The following is a 7,777-nucleotide window of genomic DNA, read 5'->3' as shown; positions in this document are numbered from 1 at the left end:
CCCTCCGCGGCTGGTGCCTGCGCCGTGCCGCTGCGCTCTGCGGGCCGTGAAGGGGCCTCGAAAGGCGCAAAAAGGAGGTGGGGGCGGTTCTGCACCGTAACTGCCGGTGGGCATTTGTTTGCAGATTTTTGTGGACGTGGGTATTTTCCATTTTGGGGGGAAAAAAAATTCCTTTTGCTGTTTCCAAATGAGCATTAGCATACGGGAAAAGGTATAAGCATAACTGCGCTTAACTTTTACACGGAAAAACAGTGATCCTTTTAACCAAAATAACTCTAATGTCTTAGTTAAGCTGTCGCCAGGCTGCTGTTTAACACAACTCTTAAGCGCTGGGTCAAACCATTTGTATTGCCGTTGAGTGGAATAACTATTTCTAGTGCAGCAATTATTGACTCTAGTGATTTGTTCCAGTTTCAAAAAAAAAAAAAGAAAGGATCCATGAGGGTAAATACGCAGAATGAAGGCAATAGGGGGTGTAAATGCTTTAAGTCTGACTACATTTTAAAATTCTGGCTGAATGTGATGTTTGGAAAGTTTTCTGCTTTGCCGGGTAAGTGCTTTTAAAAGGCCCACTGTTTAAGTGAGGCTATTTAAATCTGAAACAGGATTTTTTTTTTTAACTCTGCTGCCTTTTTGATCTTTTTTTTCTGAGCCAAGTTTTAAACATTTGTTTGGATAATGATTCATTTGTGTTTGTAAATGCATTGTTTTCTCCTAGTTAAAAGGTAGTGGCCATATCAAGTTCTTCCTACGTGGTTCTATGAACCTTAACCTCTGAGTGGCAAATTGAAACAAAGTGCTAACACGTCATTGTGCCAGCATGTGGCTATACAGCTTCGCTTGTTTCCTTATTTGTAGTTGGCTCTTTTAAGGTAGTAAAGACTACTACTGCAGGCTTCGTTCTGAGAGTCTGCTGTGGCCTCAGCTAGCAGCATTTCAAACAGTGAACTGTAAAAGAAAACTGGCAGTAGCAGTGAATACAGTTTAACCAGTCACTGTTGCGTTAAGTAATTAAGAAGTACCAGTATCGTTGCCAGCCAATGCACCTATGTCCCAGACCTTTCCAGCTGCTTCCTGACTGCCTGCGTCTTGTCATCTTTCCATAGCGAGCTGCTGTTCCCTTTTGTTCTGTTCCATCTCCAGTTATACTTTTTACTCTCAAGTTCTTGTAGTTGCTAGATTATCTTCTATTTTACTTTTCTTCCTTTCGCTGTTGAACTTTTGTTACTGATCTTTTGGCTCCACTGACTTGAGAAGGAACAGCGTTCACCAAGAAATTCAATTTTGTGTGAATGGTGCACTCCCATTTCTCCTGCTAGATGTATAATTTGACACCCCCAAAGGTTTTAGAGGAAGCACCACATGTTTCATGGGCATCTATCGCCAGCCTTGTGCTAAACCGGAGAAGTTTCTTTATTCTTTTCTCTTTTTCTCTCTACTGTCCCATTCCTATTTGTTTGTTTTTTTTTTAAATGTGGTTTATTGGTAAAAATGGATGGAGAATTGTTGCTGGAGGCACTGAACTTCAAAGTCTTTTACTCAAGAAATTCAGCTGGCTTTAAGAAACGAAGTTGTATGAAATGAAAATAGCAATCAAAAATATTTCCTGGTGTAAAGGTGGCACAGCAGAATGAAGAACCTGAGAGTCTTGCAACAAAATTTTGGACGGACAAGATAAAATAGGATAGATGAGTGAATAGCAAGGGGTGCCATGAAATGTGAATTTATTAGTAACTGCTGAGCTTGCTGGAAGTAAGGAAAGACTAGACATTTCAAATGGTATTATCTATTAATTAAAGCTGCTTTTGGACAGACAGTCTGGTGTAAAGAATAATGCCAGAAGCTACGCCTCAGCAGACTGAAAGACACTGAGGTACTCAAATACCACTTGTAGGTGTTATCTGTCTAGGAAAGTTTCTGTGACCTAGCTATGCTGAAGCCTATAGGCAGTGTGATACCTGAATGCCTTCAGAAACAGGTACTATCACAGAGATCTCTGCCCTGTAGTGACTGCGGTGGAGGGGGAAAAAGGGGGGGGGGGGGGAGGTGAGGGGAAGAGCTCAGTGTAGAGAGCATTTGGCTAACTTGCAGAAGTGAATACATCTAATATGATATGTGAGCTTATTGCAGTGTAGGCAAGGGTATGGATTCTTGGATAAGTTCCTACTTAAGTGTTTTAGTACAGTTCAGGATGAGCTGTACTTGTAATCTGTCACTTCTCCTTTTGACTCTGCGTGGTTACAGCACCGCCTTTCCTCTTTGTATCACATCTCGCAGGACCAGCTGAGTTTAGCTTCTGCTGGAGAATCCTTTCCAGGATCTGTGATTGACTGCCAAGAGTGACAGAGCGAAGCTTGTATAAAACACAGTATTTGTTGGACAGAGACTGACAAAAACTTCTGTGCAGACCTGGATCATGAGTAGGGTAGGATGGGGACAGAACAAGTCAGGTAGAGCTTCAAAGGGCACACTCCTTCACTCCTATGATGTTTGCTAGGCACCTATGAAGGAGGGAGCCGTAACAGCAGCTTTCTGAGGCTTTTCCTGTACTCATCTTTTCTTGTATAGGTATTTTATTCTTCGTTCATCTTCCTGGGTGAATATGTATCTCGGTCATCCCTTTTGAACCCGACGTTCAGCCTGCATTTCTGCCTACCTCTCTGACTTTTACCATGACCAGCATTTCTTCTTTTCCTGGTCCAAACTGAATTGGACCAGAACTGTGGTTCTTTCCACAGGGAGGAGGAGTGAAGATGGCTTCTAGCAATGGATTGCCTGTATCATTAATATGAGCGCTGTTTGAGGTAGATGACATTGTTCTTGACTTTTAACTTGATTTCTTCAACAGGGTTTCAACAAGAAAGCGCAGAGCTAAAAAAAAAAAAGATGCAATTCTTAACTAACAACACAACCCATCCGCAGTTAAGTGTATGCTTCTACTTGCATAAATAATACAAATACCTTCCCCCATTTTTTTTATAGAGGATGAAGTAGGAAAGGTGCTTAGAAAAAGTATTTGTGTATGGTCTTGGCCATTTAGGATTACTACTCCACTGTGACTGTTGGGAAATGTGGCAGGGAATGTTAAGTTCCCTGTAAGGGTGAAAGTGCTAAGTGCAGCCTGTATGATAAATAAATGAGCACTGACCAAAGGACAGTGTGGGTCTGTTAAGGCATTTGGTGGTGGTGTGCTCCTGTGAGAGCACATGGTAGGGCTTTAAAGTATTCAAAGTAGCTAATCAGGCACTGCGAACGCGGATGTTAAAGTCCAACTGTAGCAGGGCTATTTCTTGATCAGATGAGAAGGGAATGGTAAACCACAGAAACTATATGGACTTTTGGTTTGTGTACTCATAATTTGCACTTCTGATTATTTTGTTTGCTTTGGAAGGTAAAGTATGGTGGGGCTGGTGAGGTAAGTTGAATGCTCAGCGGGTGTGTCTGTCAAGACCCCGTGGAGGTTGGGGTTTCTTTCATGGTAAAAGGAATTTTGCTTCATAAGGGAAATATAGGAAAAGGGAGACCTTCCTGGTAGCACCAAGGGCAGAAATGCAGCTCCCTCTGTCTTGAACTCTTTGAGCAACCCGAGTTCAGCTGCTGAGCTTGTGTCTGGTCTGTTGTTCCACGGGCCTTGCCTCTTCATGCTAAACAGTCAAGTGTACTGTGAGGCTGTGCTGCATTAAACTTTCATAGAAGTATTTGATTTAAACCTGTTCGATTTGAACTTTTATGAAAGAGTACTGAAAAATAAGCCACTATGCTGAAACTTAGGTTTCTGAATAAAAGTGACCTTATTACAAGAAGAAATCTGAAGTGTATATTAGGTTAGAAAAAAGGATCAGCTTGTGAAATCCTCATCATCAAACTGTTCAGAGTTTTAGAGTACATGCTTATCTCTTGAAACAAATTGTTCACAATCTTGCCTACAGATTGAAGAGCTTAAATGAACAAACTTAACACTCCCTACAAACCACCTCCTCCCAACCCTATGGCAACAATTGTTTGCTTGCTGTTCCCCTAAGCAGTGCTTAAATTTCACACCCATATTATGTGTGATGCTTGCTGTGTTAGTGATCTGTTTTTCAAATACTTTTAAGCTGTATGGAAGAACTTACACTGTAATCCTTGTGCGCTCTCGGTTTAAAAAAAGAAAAATAAGCCACTGAATGCTTATTTTGTAGTAATTTGAATGTATTTGGGGAGGCAAATTTGCATACCTGATAGAGTACCAAAAGCACACTAGAACTTGGAGGACTTGGTTACTCTTTCTGTTGCTGCAGCTAGTCAAGGCTCCCACGTTTTCCCCAGGGAGGATAAAGTGAGTAAGATACCTAGAAAATGCGTTGGTGATTTCTTGATATAATGACGCCTACGTATATAGGGAAATATGTCAGTGGGTGTTACATCGTGCTCAGAAGAATTCCCATTTCCCCACCTTTTAAATAGAGAAAGTGATTATGATCTCCTTTGTAAGTTATCTGAGATCTACTGATTTTAAGAGCACTTCTAATAGCTTCTGAGTATGTCATCTATCAATCAACTTATTTTTGAGTTCTTCTCAAGGTGTAAGCTTAATATGGAAGATGAGAATGTAATTAATATATAGGATATGCAATATGGTACTGCATATATACTTTATATAACACATAGCGTAACCCTCTTTTTCTTAGCTAATACAGTTTCTTTATATAACACACAGTGTAACCCTGTTTTTATTGGCTAATGTAGTCTCTCCCTATTGAAAATACCGATGCAGGGAATAATCTGTTAGTAATCTTATCTGACAAATCTATTTTATAAAGTTGTGCATAAGCCCCCAGTCCCTGCCAGCCGAATGGAATTTCCTTGTTCTGTGTGCCGCACAAGATAACACTCTCAGTGAAGGAGGAATCCTAGATACTTCATGACTGATGTAACAGTTACGATTTATAATATCTTGCTAAAGTTGGCATGAAACGTCACAGCACTGGTATGCTGAGTTAAGGACCAAATGCATATGAAGGTTGAGGGTAAGAAGAGAGAGAAAAGACTGAACAATGAAAATTGCACATTGAATTTTTTTCTTACTTCATTTCTGGGTAAGAAAATTACTATCAAAAATAAACCAAACTTTGAGTGAATGGAAGGTGTACTATAATAGCTGCTGTTTAAATGTTTAAGTATATAAGCTGCTATTAGGTACCTATATTAAACTTACGTAAAATCTATGAAAAAATATCATTTTTGAATTGACAGGTCTCAGCCATGTACAAATAAAGCTGTGCTGTAACTGATAGATGGTGTAACTGTATATTATCCTGGGTGGATACATCTTTAGTACATTACTCTTTGCATATATCTGTTCTGAGAAAAAGCAGTTGTTCACTAAAGAGGATAAAGAATGATTTAAGTTTTATTTTTGACTGGCTGATGCTCTCTCAGCCTTGTGGTTAACACAGAACTGACTCAGAAAATTCTGCAGACTTATAGGCTATAGTAGGAATGCCATCCAGATGAAGGTCTAAAAAGAGAAACTCTGGATCGAGTTTCTAAATATCACATTTCTGCTCTGTTGCCAATTTTATCTATTCAAAGGTGTGACAGGACTTACTAGATGATTGTCTGTTTGACAAGGTCAGATGAAAGATGCTGATGTCTAAAATGTAAAGACAGTGCTTGTCGTTCGTTGTAGGAACAAGAACTGAGTTGCGGTTGTAAACTGGCCCAGTTGGTATGTAGCTTGAGAGCGAGCTGAAAATGTATATGTGAACTTATATATAGTCTGTTTGAATTGAACCTTCTTGGTTAAAAAAAAAACCTGATGATTAGAGATGATTATTATTTATAAAATAAAATCCAATTTTCTACTTAAAACCAGCTGAACTTCTCTAGGTGATGTTACTGCTTGAGTATTGGTTAACTGAACAACTTTGCATTACCTGAGAGAATAAAACTAATGTCTGTTAAGGGTGTGCTGTTACGAGACTTACTGGTAAAGGAAAGCATTAGATTGTAGTGGATGTTTGATGGGTTATATGAGATAAGCAATTAGCCTTTGAAGTAGGGCTGTTTGTTTTTTTTTTTTTAAAAAAGCAAAACAACTAAACAAGACCCCCCTCATCAAGAAACACCATCTCACTACTAAACTTTCAGTTTTTAAAACCAAAACCCCCATAGTTATAGAATCTAAGTTCTAGAAAGCTTCAGAAACTTAAATGCTCTCTATGAAATACATTAGGAGAAGTATTCACCCCTCATTTGGCCGGGAATAGTTTGAATAGGTTGGTGACTTGTTTTAATTTTTCTACTGTCATCCAGTGATGCCAGAAGGAGGGAAAAGGCATTTGAAGTGTTGTGGTGTGGAAAACCCTGTAACTTTTACAAGCACAGTGAGGGAAGCCAGGAAGGCGGAAGGGGACCCTGCATTTCCAGCGAAGCACTGGGGGGTTCGGCAGGCCGTGGGCACAGGTCTGCACCTGGGTTTTTGGGCAGCTCTGGCCTGGCCCGCTGCTCCCCGGGGACTGCCACTAGAGCGGTAGCAAAGATGAAAGACACTGAGCGACATCCTGCTGCTGTTTTTCTCAAATGCTAGGCTGGCTTCCCACTGTGTACTTCTTTTCATGTGTTAGCACTGCTTTTTCCACTTCCTAATTTGGAGCTGGTGTGGGGAGTGGGCTGCAAGGGGGCCCAAGGTGCGCTCTGAAGGAAAATAATGTCCAGCAGATACAGGCAGGGGGTAGAAAAGTATCTACTTTTATCTCTTGTCCTGTCGGAGCCATGTGCGTCCTGCTGGCAGCAGAGCCTTTGTCTGATGGCTTGCAGCTGTGGCTTTGCCACCTGTGCTGCTGGAGGGCCAAATGGGGTGGCAAGTCTCCTCCTCGTCCCCTGCTTCCAGTTGCATGTGAAAGATGGTCTTTAGGGGCGCTCTTTGCCTCAGTGAAGTAGATTTTAGGGATTCTCCAAGTTTCTCCTGTTTTGGGTGCTGCCCTGTGCTCTCCAGTGCTGCCCAGGAGGAGGCTGTGCGGGGTCTCCCTCACTCCTCTCCGGCTACAGCTTGGAAAGGAGCTGGGCAGGTGAAGTTACTCTTACTGTGAGGGGGAGCATTGTGTTTGTTCTTTTTCTTTTTTGGCTAGGCTGTTCAGTATAGCCTGTACTTGAAAAGCAGAAAGCCCAAAGCCTGCCCAGACTGGCCAAATTCCTCTGTGCAGCGCCGTGGTGGGCAAAAGCATTGTCTGTGTCCCCGAGCAGTACAGCTGGGTTAGTCTCATCCTGCCTATGCCCAGGACAATAAACCTCCCTGTTAAAGAACCACTAGCATAAGTGTAAGGAGAAAAAGGAATACCTAACACCCAGTGCTAAAGGGAAATCCCTCAGAAAGGCTGATTTATGAAGAAAAAAATTGCCCTTTTTCTTAAGCCTTCCTTTTACGAAGCTGGAACAGAGATGACCCCCACTTATGCTGGAGGAAGGGTAGGAAATTAAGCAAGCTTGTTGGAGAGGACATGCTCTGAGCTAATGGTGGAACACGTGGGGCAATATAAAACATTTCATGCTCTCTCCTGACATTTTTGTTTTGATGAGCTCCCTTATTTCCCATGAAACTGCTTTCAAGCAGTTATATTTTGAAGCAGTCCCTTGTCATGTTTTAATCCTGTGGAATTTGAGGTGAGTGAACGACGAAGCAAAAGATGGTGGTGGCTCTTCGGTTTGCTCACGCTAACCTCTGGAACAAGCTGTTCTGCTCTAGCTCAAGACGCCTGTATCAGAGTTGGTGTGCTGGGACAGGCTGTGAGAGGCT

The sequence above is a fragment of the Pygoscelis adeliae genome, unplaced genomic scaffold (genome assembly GCF_000699105.1).
Source record: "Pygoscelis adeliae isolate BGI_AS28 unplaced genomic scaffold, ASM69910v1 Scaffold10, whole genome shotgun sequence".
In the NCBI taxonomy this organism is placed as follows: domain Eukaryota; kingdom Metazoa; phylum Chordata; class Aves; order Sphenisciformes; family Spheniscidae; genus Pygoscelis; species Pygoscelis adeliae.
This window is presented reverse-complemented; position numbering follows the sequence as displayed.